The sequence below is a fragment of the Protopterus annectens genome, chromosome 6.part0, assembly GCF_019279795.1.
Source record: "Protopterus annectens isolate FY-2018-M chromosome 6.part0, PAN1.0, whole genome shotgun sequence".
NCBI classification, from domain to species: domain Eukaryota; kingdom Metazoa; phylum Chordata; order Ceratodontiformes; family Protopteridae; genus Protopterus; species Protopterus annectens.
Window position 1 is genome coordinate 1,832,184,874 of NC_056737.1, and position 13,229 is coordinate 1,832,198,102.

Genomic DNA, 13,229 nt, shown 5'->3' on the forward strand with positions numbered 1-13,229 from the left:
GTGCAATCAGTAACAATCATTCAGAACTATGTGATAACTGACAGTGGTTTAAAATGCAATTCACTGTCTTTTGCTTATTGTCTAACTTCTATTGTTTGACATCTTAGGATATGATTCAAAATGTTATTGCTATTTATTTTTAGACATGAAGAAGTAGCCTGGACAGTAGTTAGACTTTTCCCACACCATCACAAAAGACCTCAAGACTCTTAAGTTCTTTCAAGCAGTGTTTCATGATATGGGCTTGAAAATGAACAGTCCATCAGTTTCAACTCGCATAGAAATGCTTGCAAGTGAATCCAGACTGCCCCTGTACCACACATCATTCCCTCAAACCCATCTAAACCACTGAAAAAAAACACAAACCATTTCAGAGTATTTTAACCACTAAAAAGCTATTGTATTTAAACAAATAACATTTAATGATCGAGTAAGCGCAATTTGTATGAGATGTTTAATACAAAGCTTGCATTAAAAGAATGACAGTTATGTGTGATCCAGGTTCAACTTGTAAAAGTGTGAATGTTTCTGTACTTATTTGATATTATTCCAATAGTAACTTTTATAGATGTAAAAAAGCTATATTTTTTATACTTTGTGTATAGCATAGCATGTCTTTCCTGGGTGCTATTGAATGTAAAGTATGCTATCAGTACCAGACTACTGGACCATTTTAAGAACCCATAATGCAACTTACCATGCCTCTTTAGTGTCATTTGGTGCATCTTGTATTATATTTAATAGCACATAACTCATCTATGCCAACATATCAGAAAGTGAGCCAACTAACATACGTTTTATCGTAATAATGATTAACTTTTAATAAAATTAATAGTTTAACCTTGTAAACTTTAAATGAAAATAAGTAGCTTTAATTTCATATATAGCTAAAAGAATCAAAGTCTAATATTTTAAAAAGGGAACTAGTAACCATTTGAAGTAGGGAAAGAAAGAAAGAAATGATTTACTGTGTTGTTGTTGTGTCTTTCGGCTTTTCCCGGTTAGGGGTCGCCACAGCGGAACTCCGGTCTGCTAATGATTGGTAGTTGATTTTTACGTGCCGAGTTACCAGCCCTGACGCACAACCTTCAACGAAGGTACGCCAATTCACGCATGTCTCCACGCAGAACATGCTCTAGCTGAGAATCGAACCGGACAGCATCTTACTGTGAGGCGATAATGCTACCGCAGCACCACAATGATTTACTTTGTAAAAAGTAATATTCAGCACCTGTTCATAAGTATTCAGGCACTACTTTAAATTAATAAGAATTCATAACCCCTGAAATACACCGATTTTCTTTTCTCTTTCAGTGTTTTAACTGTTTTATCTTTTATTAACCAACCATCTGATATTGCATTTCTCTTCAAAGAAGTTGATAGATGCCAGTCCATTTCGTTTTTTTTTTCTAGGATTTTATTTTTCTGTATAAAGTCCATTGCATTTTCCAAGGTGTTAAAAATCTTCTTTCCTTCTGGAAGATGAATCCTTATTTTGCTGGAAACGAGATTTGTGCTTTCATATTGTTTTTCTTTAAGCTTTTAACAAGTGGTGTACATGCTTTTCTTTTTGACATCACTAATGTTGAATAGTGATTGTCAAATCTTATAGTATTTTACTGTTTTCTTTAATTTTAACTAGATAATTAGTTCATGCATCTTTAAAGACAAAATCCTTATCTTGACTTGAGAAAAATCTTAAGATTGCTGACCTTGGTGAAAGTGTTTTTTTTTTTTTAAGATGAGTTTGAAAGTGATCTCTGTCCCCTCCCAATGCCAAAGGAAAAAGTTTCAGGCAGGTTCAAAGTTTTAGGCAGCCAGGTATTAAGGAATTGAATTATACTGTCTCCCTGTTCTTTTTCAAGAAGCCTGTAAATCCTGATGTTATCCCTTCTAGATCTTTTCTCTAAGTCTTCTGTTTTTTCTTGGAATAAGTTGTTTTGTTTTAGAAGATGTTCAGTGTTGTTCTTATTTTCAAATAATCAACCTTCAAAATCGGATATAGCTTGTTCTGTGCTTGAGATTTGTGATTGTTGTTTAAGTGATTCACTCAGCACTTCAGCTTGCTCTTTTAAATTTCTCTTTAAAATTGTCCATTTTGATTTCTAATTTATCTGTCTTTACAGATAACTCATTGATGTTACTTACATACCGCCCAACCTGGGAACATCAAAAATCTGGACAAAGGCCCATGAAAAGTAGGTACAACAAGTCAAAAATCAGGATGCTAATTAACATAAAAGTTGCATACATAATCTTGCAACCTCACCCTCTCAGTGGAATTGTGGGATACCAACTTGAAGGTTGCATTTGAATTTCAGACTTCATATCCCTCAGAAAATACATAAAAATGCAAAACCTGGTATTCTAGCAACTGCCTGAGTTTGCAGGAGGAATATTTAAAATCTGTCCATATTTTTGGGCCTTTGTCCCACCATTATTTTTTTGCTTTGTCCAGATTTCTTGCTCTGAGAGATTGAGCTGTATGATATACACACGCGCACACACACACACTCATTTTAAACACACACACACACACACATACATATATATATATATATATATATATATATATATATATATATATATATATATATAAACACCAAAATATTCCAGCACTCGGGACACAAAAATTTGCAAATGAAATTTATTCCCGGCTCAGTCTGCAGCACAGACCAGTTTCACACAAAGGCGTCATCAGTGTGTGTGTCTTAATCAGCAGTAAGCCTCAATTTATGTAGCAGCATTAAATAAACATTTGAAGAGACATGTACATCATACCCTTGCAAACAATTTAACAGGTTTGCTAAATACGTAACCTGCTTACATATAAACCTAGTATGTATATGCAAATGTCTCCCCCACATTGTACCAATTATATTACCAAATCATTACTAAAAATTTCAAAATTACAAAATTCCCAAAAACAACCCCACAATAGTGAAAGCTTATCTACTATACATCATATAATAATATGTAATGCAGGAAGATATAATATGTAAGGCTATGCTTTGCTTCATAGTACAAGAAGTCTGTCCATTATAAAAAGTTCGACATTGGCATATTGCCATATATATCACCCATGTGCTAGTACCTTTAATTAAATACTTAATATCATAAACTTTCCTAGTGTTCACTGACGTGAAAGACTGTGTTTTAGATATTAACTTGCAATATTTACAATGACCACAGTATGTACTTCCTACTAAGGTCGGTGGTGCTCCCCCAATGGGTATTGACCCTTCTTGAATGAAGGAAAATATTGTCCCAAAGATTTACCTTTATGTTAACCAAAATTAAATTTTTCATTAAGTATACTTGAAAAGAATGGATCTGAATATAGCACATGCCAAAATTTCAAAATAGTTTCTTTGATCTTAAAGGTATTACTACCATACGTAGTTGTAAATCTCAATACTCCTAACTTGGGCTGTCTCAACTTTTGGGCATCTCTTAACAAACTGGTCCTACTATTAGTCTTGGACTGGTTTATATGCCCTATCCAGCACTGACTTAGTATAATCCCTGGCCAAAAACCGTGCTTTCAAATCCAAAGCCTGTTCTTCATATTCGGTATCAACCGAACATATTCGCCTAACCCTCTGAAGTTGGGCTATAGGTATATTATTGATGGTGTGGCCAGGGTGACAGCTGTGGGAATGCAAAAAAGAATTCTTGGAATAAGGCTTCCTATATAGATTGGTAATAATAGTATCATCTATAGCCTTAGTTACATTCACATCCAAGAAATCAATGGTAAACAAATCCAATTTCCTAGTAAACTTGATGCCATATTTATTATTTAAATATTGCATAAACCCATGCCATTCAGCTACGTCTCCCTGCCACACCACCCAACAATCATCAGGGTATCTGCGCCACATAATAAGCTGAGATGTAAAATTATGAGTTGAAGTATAAATATACTGGGCTTCAAAATACCTCATAAAAAGGTCAGCATAAATGGGGGCAAACGTTGCCCCCATCGCTGTACCTTTCATCTGCAGATACCATTGATTGTTGAACATAAATGCGTTGTGTTCCAACACCAATTGCAATAAGGACAACAAAATATCCATCTCTGGTTCCTTAAAAATATCCGACTGCTGCATCCAATAATGAACAGCCCTCATGCCCCCTTGATGGGGGATACTTGTGTATAAAGACTGGACATCCAGTGTCCCTAGATGTGCTGTATTCGGAACCTGTAGGTTGTCCATTAGTTGCAAAAATTGCTTGGTGTCTCGTATCCTAGCCATTACCAAGGGAAGGAGAGATTTCAATTTAAATTCAAGATACTCAGACAGAGGTTCAATCAGTGATCCCATATGGGCCTACCTGGGGGATCTTGTAAAGTTTTGTGAATTTTCAGAACCAGGTAAAAATATTGAAAAATTGGTGAATCCACTGTTAACTGTGATACCAGTGAAGCAGCTATAACACCATGTTCTTTAGCCCTTGTCAAAAATTCATCTATCTCATGCTTAAACTCTACAGTGGGATCTAGGGGTTAAGAACAATACGAAATAGAATCAGACACCTGTCTATATGCTTCTTGCTCATACTTTATTTTATCCCAAATAACTATATCTGCACCTGTTATAACTATATTCTGCTTGTTCATTAAAGAATTCAAAGCTCTTCTTTCCTCAAAAGTGAGGTTATTTGAAAAAGGGCGAAAAATTTGGGCCTGGTTCACCAGTAAATCATGCACAATTAGTTGTTCAAATGTTTTAACTGTACTATAGTATGGAGGTTGGAACCCCGACTTCCTAAAATGAAATGAATCACCTTCAATTTCTCTATGAGCAAAAAAATATTTAAGAATCAAAGTTCTTCAAAAACTTTTAACATCCTTTATTGCATCAAAATGTGACACATAGAATGATGGTGCATATCCCAGCCCTTTATTTAACGCACTGAGTTTACTGTCAGTAAACATATACTGAGTAAGGTTAATTACTAGCTGATTTACATCATTAACATCATTGGTAACTTCTCCTGGTGCAACCATGTCTGCTAAACCTGCAGACTAGCCCGAAATACTGCTCCATTTGTTCATTTTCGATGTTTCTGACCTCCCCTTGCAAAGGGGCTCTTTGTCTTTTAGGAACAGGTGATGCTAGCCCACCCAAGTCCCCAGTCTCTGTTTCTGTATCAGTATTGGAGAAACTTTAAGAAATCTCAGAGGCACTAGACGTATTGTTAGTTTTGCGAAGTATAGACCTGACTCTTTTCCTCTTAGGTCTATTCAATTCTTTTGTATCAGAAAAACGTACCCCCCCCCGTTTCTGTTTCTTCCACGAGAATACAGTGTCATTTTTAAAGTCATTCACATCCCCTCTGATATTTTCTCATCTTGCGCCCTTGTAACTCTTTATCATATTTATCTGTTTCAACCAAAAATTGAGCATATAGTTCCTCATATTGGGCTGTACCAGCAAAAGTAATGGTACATTTGTGGCATGCTTCTAACTTAGAAAAAAGATTAGGCAACTGCTTTTCATAATGTTCAACCAGCAATTGTATAAACATACTAGATGCTGTTAATTGAACTGCTCGCCATTTTTTCATGAATTCAACATCCTTAGTGCCCAACCCAGGTTCTACATAAACCCTTAATCCACGTGGCGCAATTTTAGCCTGTAGATAAGCCTTAAGTAGCTTAACATGCCAAACCAACGAACGTACCTTTTTAGAAATGTCCGTAAGCTGTTTGAATTGTCTAACACTAGCCAAATTAGTCCCAGTAGTAATTTTTTTAGTAAAACATGAACCTAAATATAATTGGTACAATGTGGAGGGGACATTTGCATATACATACTAGGTTTATATGTAAGCAGGTTACATATTTAGTAAACCTGTTAAATTGTTTGCAAGGGTATGATGTGCATGTCTCTTTAAATGTTTCTTTAATGTTACATAAACTGAGGCTTACTGCTGATTAAGACACTCACTGATGACACCTTTGTGCAAAACCGGTCTGTGCTGCAGACTGTGCCTGGAGTAAATTTCTTCATTTGCAAACGGGCTGTTTTTGTGTCCAGAGTGCTGGAATATTTTGGTGTTTTTCATACTTTTGGCTTTATGAGCACCAGATGATATTGTATCGTGCACTGGAGTGGTTTGGTAATATCTACACACAGTTTCAGGGATGGAAGCATTTTCCTTATAATGTAGGAGGTTGGAAGGGCTTTCCTCACTGCAAAATCATTTGTTTTGAGGTGTTTGATTTGGTTTCATGTTGAACGTATGTTCTGAGGTTGTGCAACTGAGTTACACTGCTGTTAAAAGCTGTATAAGCATTTGGAACAGAAAACTACACTATTTGCAGTGCTTGACAATTTCAAAATGATGTAGGTCTTTTACTAAGTATTTTACAAAAAGAAGACATTAAAATAATTCCAGGATTCCATATTCATTGCATACGAAAAAAACACACTACCGTTAGTCATTGAGATTTAGTATTCAGCATTACATTAGCTCTGAGCTTATGGAAAAATGAACCAAGCTGTTATGTAAACTGCAGTTGTACATGTGTATGGCACTTGAAGAGCATACATGGTGCACTCGGGTGTTTTTTTCACAGTACTGTACATGAAGAAGAAAAAGTAGTGAGGAGGTAATAAAGTATTAGATGTGGTGCAAAGATGACATTACAGACCCTAACCCTAATTACATTACGAAAACAATGAACTAGTGCACAGGAATTTACTTGACTGGATTCAAAACAAAGTGGAAGAATGTAGTCAATGACTCCATCATCAACCAGGGAAACATAGGGTGGTCTTGGCAACTATGGCTCCTAAATGTGTAACCCTGATTCCTTAGCAAAACATGTACTGTACTTAACCCGAATAAATAAATAAAACGTACACCTTGAAAGCTGCAGTCCATGTTATTATCTGTACATGATATTTTTTTTTAACCACATTGAAACCCAAACTAGAATTTCACATGTACAGTGTACTGTACACTACTTTAAATACCCCACCCTTCACTATTAGGCGCAATAAGACGTGGCAGCCAGCTAACATGAACTCACCATGAGCTCGTCCTTCTCGGTCCTGTGATCCCTTATTCTCTTCAGTCCAACAGCCAAGTCGTTGACACAGATACCACCAACCACCATCCTTGTTCACATCCAAAACTTGGAAAAGGATTTGAAGATGACTATCCTGGTTGGGACCACCACAGATCAACCCCCTCCCCCCACAAGGTTCACAGTCAGGCTCTCAGTTCCCGGGGTCCAAGACAGGATTAAGGCTAACACTAAGACCTGTATCATACTGGCAGAACATGCTGCTCAGCAGGGGCGACACCAGGTTGCACATGATGGATCACGCTAATGCTACTCCTGGTCATGTGACTGATGGTACTGACTCTCAACAAGCTGCTAGACGCAAGGCACCATTGACATGTTTACATCAACAAGGTCCAACCACACCACCACAGATATTTTTCTCCTTTGCTTGCTTTAATTCAGTTTTCCTAAGCTAGGACAAAGCCACAAAAATAGGGACACATTTTAAATATTGCTCTTATAAACTTAGAATTTTGCTAGAATAAAAGGTCTTGTGTTACTATGCATTTTCTGAAGGTTGTGACATCTAAAACTCAAATGCCTGTTTTTTAGGGAAATCACTCCTCACTAATTTGCCATAAAAAATCCAGAAAACCACAGATTTTATGAGGAACAGACAAAAAAGAAGGAAGCAAAAATCTGAACATTCTGCAAAAGTCTGGACAATTGAGAGAGTTATGATGATCGGAGTGTGTTATCCTGTGAAGAGACTTGGGGGGAAAAAAGCCATTTTAAATGTGTATCTCTTTTCCCTTTGTATACGTATATATAAAACCGTGGAGGGGGAGCGAGGCATATATTGTTCAGCTTTGTGTTCTCCTTCTGACACAGGTACTCACACTGAAGAGTCCAGGTCAAAAAAGACATAATTTAGTATGTGAAAACTGTCTTCATTCATGAGGAAGATCTACAAAATGTTGAAGGGTTGGCGGTATCTCACTACTTGCCTAACAGGAAGCTGAAACTGAAGAGCAGGATGGGCTGGAGATGGCTTCTAGGCATAGTGAAGTCTTGTCTGCTCTAACTCAAGATCGCTACTATTGTGACCCTGATCAGGGCAAACGGTTTAAAATTAATGAACAGACAAGTGCCTGTGTCTAAGTACATGTTAGGTACACACTGACCCATGCTGAATTTAAAATTTCTATATTCCTTTACTAAGAGCTACAAGCAGCATAACTGTAAGCTTATGTCTTAGCATGTGCAAACGCATAATATTTAAGACTTTTGTTTTGACACTACTGAAACATTGGGACCTTTCTGTGGATGAAGAGAATCTGTGGACCAGTCCAGGAGCTTTAACAATTACCCAGTGTCAAATGGAAAAAAACAGAAATAATAATGATATAATCAGACATTCATATTTTGTTGGACTGAACCAATATCCACATCATCCATTTTCCTGATCTGACTATAAAATATTACTGGAGAAATGTGGTAGCTTGTCTTTCGTGTTAACACTCATACTATATTCAAAGACAACACGCATCACACAAGTACCAGTACGGTTTTGCTGTTAGTTTCTCATAGAGTAAAATGGTGTTATTCTTCAACACTTTTTTTTAACCATTTCCTAATATTTAAAATGCATTCACATTTGATTGTTTGTCCAGTAGTAGACTAAACCATTTGGATAATTTTTCAGTAGTGCCAAGACTTGCGACACAGTCTGATGTTGCGTGATGACATCAATGAGCACATGGAAGGCACAAATAAATACAAAAAATGAAATTGAGATTTAAAGGGGTCACTTGGGAATTCGTGGCACCCTATTATTTTGAGCTCCAAAATGGTATTTTCAAGGAATTTGGTACATTTGAGAGGTATGGTTACTTAGTATAGCCTGTATGTCTTTTTTCATCATTCTGTCCTGTACACTAGGCTTAGATTGCCTCATTTTGAGACAATTAATTGTTTATAGTTTTCTTGACAAGAAAAAGCAATTATTTTTTATTTTATTTTTTATTTTATTTTTTTTTTGCATTTGTTTTGTTTGGATAGTCCGACTGGACACACACATATCCGTTTCAGCAGAGGCCCGGGGAAAAAAGCAAATAATATAGCATATGATATGATATATATATATGATAATATAATATATAATATATATTTACATGCAGTTACAAATACAATAAATACATATACACTACTAACACTTGTAGAGAAGATAGAAGATAAATCGAGAGAAAAGACAGGAACAGGATTGCAATTTCAATAATATGTATTCAAACATATGTACATTAACAGAGATAGAGAAGAGTCTTGAGATTATAAGGGTTATAGGTGGCAGGTAGCAAGCTTTGTGGTTTACAGATGAGGAAGGGGTAAAGGTTTAGGACTGGGGAGGTTACTTAGTCTAGTTTTGAATTAAGAAAGTGGTGGGTGGGACCTTTCTTGGGGGGTGAATGGATCTTGAAAGAATGGAGGGGGAGTGGGAGTTAGGAGAGAGGGTGTGGAGAGTTCCAAAGAGTTTACTGTGTGTTATGGTCCAAAGAGAGTCCCCTGATTTAAGCGTCTGATCCAAGGATCTGTAATGATGATCTAAGTGAGTTTTGTGTCTCTGGTAGGGGGTAGTCCTTGGTTGAGAGTGTCTCTGTATGTTTGGTTGAGTTGTAAGTAACATAGTTAATTGCTCATGGGTTACAGTAGGTAGGGTTCTAGCCAGTAGCAGTTCTGTCTTAAGATACAATGATGGGTTTTGCTAAGTAAAGCCAGTTACAAATCTGGCAACATGATTATAGTTACATGAGTTTGGATAGTTCCGATTTGTTCGGGTTTGTAAGTATTAAGAGTAGAGGGTGGGGTGGGAGGTGGTAGGGGAGGAGTAAGGCACACCTGCCCGGTGGGGTCAGGCTTTTTTTTATTCTATGAAAGGAGTTTTTATTATTCTATAGAGGGAAGTTTGGTTTGTTGTAGACAGTAAATCCCCAATTGATAGTTGTCAATAGTCTTGAGTAGTTTAGTAGCTTAGTGACCTAGTAGTACTAGCCATGGTTGTATTTATGTTATGGAGAGGTTGTTGGATTTGTATTTGAAAGGGGAGGTTGGCGCTTTTGGGTGGGATGAAAAGTTGGGCTTCAAATTGTTTATTTTTTAGTTTAGAGTTTAAACAATCTTGAATTTTTGGAGAAGTTTGGAAAGTAACAATGTTGAGGGGCATATTAAAAGTAAGTCAAGAATGTATCTATTAGAGGAATAATAAATGGATTCTGGAATGACTTTCTCTATCGTTAATAACAGATGGAAATAGGAGAGAGAGTCTAATAGGAGGAGAGAAGGGTACTCAATAGTGTTAGGTAAGCAGTCTGAGAGCATGAGCAGAGTCAGCACAGCTTGCTGTCTAGGAGGCTTGTTTGCAAGAAGTCAAGGGTTGTTAGGTCTCAAAAGATGTTTAAGAATTTGTGCAAAGAGTTTGTGGTTAACCATATCAAAGTTTTTGATAGGTCAAGAAATAGAAGAGAGATAAAAGAGGTATCATTAGTTTTAGCATGATAGATGAAAGTATTAGTAAGAGTCATTGGGAGTATTAGTGTTTGTGCCTTTTTGCATGTTGAGTGTTGAGAGTCAATTATGTTTTGGTTTGAAGGTTAGGTGCTGCATGTTTTGTTTGTTGTTTTCATTTTTGTGATTTTTAGCTAAATTGGAATATAATGGCTATAGGCCTTTTATTTGAAAGTGGATAATATGGGGCCTTATGGTGGATGAGAATAAGCATGGAAGATATCCATATGGAAGGAGTGGATTATGTGGAATGTTAGATTAATTAAGTAAGGAGATAGGTATTGGGTGATTCATGCAGCTTAATATAAATTTGGGGTAGGAGATGATAGGCAGTGGTAAGTTGTAATTTCTTTAGTATTTTGGTCTTAAGCAGTGGGGGATGCAGGTTGTAGGGAGTTAGGTGGCTTTGAATTGGGGTGGAGGTGTTGGGGGGTAGGTTGGGCGTTTTGTGGGGGCTTCTGGTGGAGGTTGTTGGCTGGTGTTGGGTGTTGGAGGAAAGTGGTTGGTAAGTGGGTTTTTTCTAATAGGGTTGCTGGTGGTGGTGCTTTTGGTGTGTTTGTTTTTCGAGAAGTTTATTTGAAGAAGTTTATTTATTTGGGGGTCCTTTTTTTAGTTGTTTGTAGTTTGTGCTTTTTGTTTCATTTCTTAGTTGTTGGAATCTATTCGTCTAGGGGGATGATTTGGTAAGCCATTTATTCCATGCTTTATTTTTTCTTTTTTTTTTTTTAATAGTGTCTTTAGATTACCATGGTGCTATTTGAGCTTTTTGTTTTGATTGGATTGCTTGGGGGCTGTAAAAAATATTTTTAGGAATGGTGTGGTTAAATGGAATTATCACCTCATCAAGTGGGAGATACTTAAGGACTGACCAGTTATAGGACTGACTCTCATTTCTCGAAACTAGTGGTCAAAGTGTTTGGTACTGTCTAAGTTTTCCCAGGGATATAGATCACAATGAGGTTAATACTTTTTTTTTTTATTTAGTTGTAGTTTTAGTGCTGTTAGCTCTACATTGGGCATTTTAGGTGGTTGAACAGGGTTAGGATAAACATTAAGTTTGTTTTAGGACAGCGCATGTAGGTTATGAATTTTTGTGTTTTGAGCTTCTAATATTCAGGTGACTTATAGAAGGGAATCTAGGTTGGAAATAGGATGATGTGTTGTTGGGGATCATTTCACTGGTGGTCAGTTACGGTGAATACGCCCGTCCTGTTGATTAATTTTTTTTTCTAAGATACTTTCGATTAGTCTCTTGTTTTATGTGTTTTTTTTTCAATTTACAGTTTGGGGGGATTTATAAATGGTTTGTATGGATGGTGGTACATAGTAGATGCTATTTTGATGATAGGATAGTGTATTGGGGTCCAATGGAATTGAAGCGTTATGTGGGGGATTGTGCATTTTGGATTTGGTAGATGAAACCTGAGTATGGTGATTTTAATAGGTTGGAGTATGATGCAATAATCACTGCTGAGCTGGGGTTCTTATTCTTAAAATGGGTATTGTTCTCGGGGAAGGGTTCCAAGAGTGGAGTAATAAGCTTGGTAATTGGCTATAAGGTATGGGTGTTTAGATTATTTATATAAGGGAGGGAGGTGGAGGTGATGAAGAAGCATGAGTGAGGTGAGGCGTTGAGAGATTAAATGAGTTTCACACTAGTTATTTTTTTAGTAAATCTTTCAGCAAATGTTCAGCTATAAATCCATTAAATTTTGTAACATTCTGTTTGAATTTTTTAGTAAAAATCTTGTCAGATGTTAACCTGAAGCAGAACTAAAAAAACAGTGCTGTTAACTCTCACCATCTTGGTCACTCCCCCTCACAACTCCAGTTATTTTTGTTGTAAAAGGGTTGCTTCTGTATTATCTGTGATAACTATAAGTTGACTGAATCCGTCTGGAAGCACTGAGATGTATCCTTTACCTAGAGTGAAAGAGCTGAGAAAAGCTGGACATGGAGAGTAGACTTAGCAGCTTGCTTATTGAGAAAGTATTATTTAGTAAAATCCCTTAAAGTGATTATTAATGCACATACAAAAATGTATCTGAGTATTCATACCATTATTAAGGAGTGACTTTTTCCTCAAAGTGATAAAAAATATACTTGAATGGTTGGCTTATTAGAAAAACTAAAAGTGATATTGTCAGTAACGTATGTAAGTGCTGCTTCAAAGACTGTGAGACTAGACAGAGTTAAATATGGTATTGGCAAGTCATACACTGAGCTCTTTTGGCTTTGTTGCACAGGGAAGAGTTATATCATTCTGCAGAAAAGGTGATGTCATTCACTAGGCATGTCCCACATGTGTGAATGAGCTTTATTTGTTTTGATTAGTTATGATAAAAATCGTTTGCTGAAGTAAAATACTGTGTTAGCTGGCTGTATAGTTTATCGCTTGTTTATTTCCATTTTTTTTTATTGGGAAAGTCTGACTGGACAAACAAGCCCCTTTTCAGTGGAAGCCCAAGGAGAGAAGCTTCATGAGAAATATCAACAGTAGTGCATATATACAGAATACTTGGGTAACATTTATCAGAATTACATACAAAGCTCAATGAAAACTATTGTAGTACTTATAGAACATACAGAGTGCTAAGGGAACATCAGCACTATTATATACAAAGTAACTATGAATAAAGGAGTT

The 13,229-nt window shown here is 36.5% G+C and overlaps 1 protein-coding gene across 1 annotated transcript in view; it reads left to right on the forward strand.

The window, feature by feature from the left end:
- The first annotated feature begins 2,147 nt into the window (after positions 1–2,147).
- Positions 2,148–13,229, forward strand: part of OSGEPL1 (O-sialoglycoprotein endopeptidase like 1) — a 556,821-nt gene continuing 545,739 nt past the window's right edge. The window contains exon 1 of the mRNA XM_044075183.1: positions 2,148–2,198. The gene's annotated coding sequence lies outside the window, so the exon portion shown is untranslated. The remainder of the gene's footprint in view (positions 2,199–13,229) is intronic.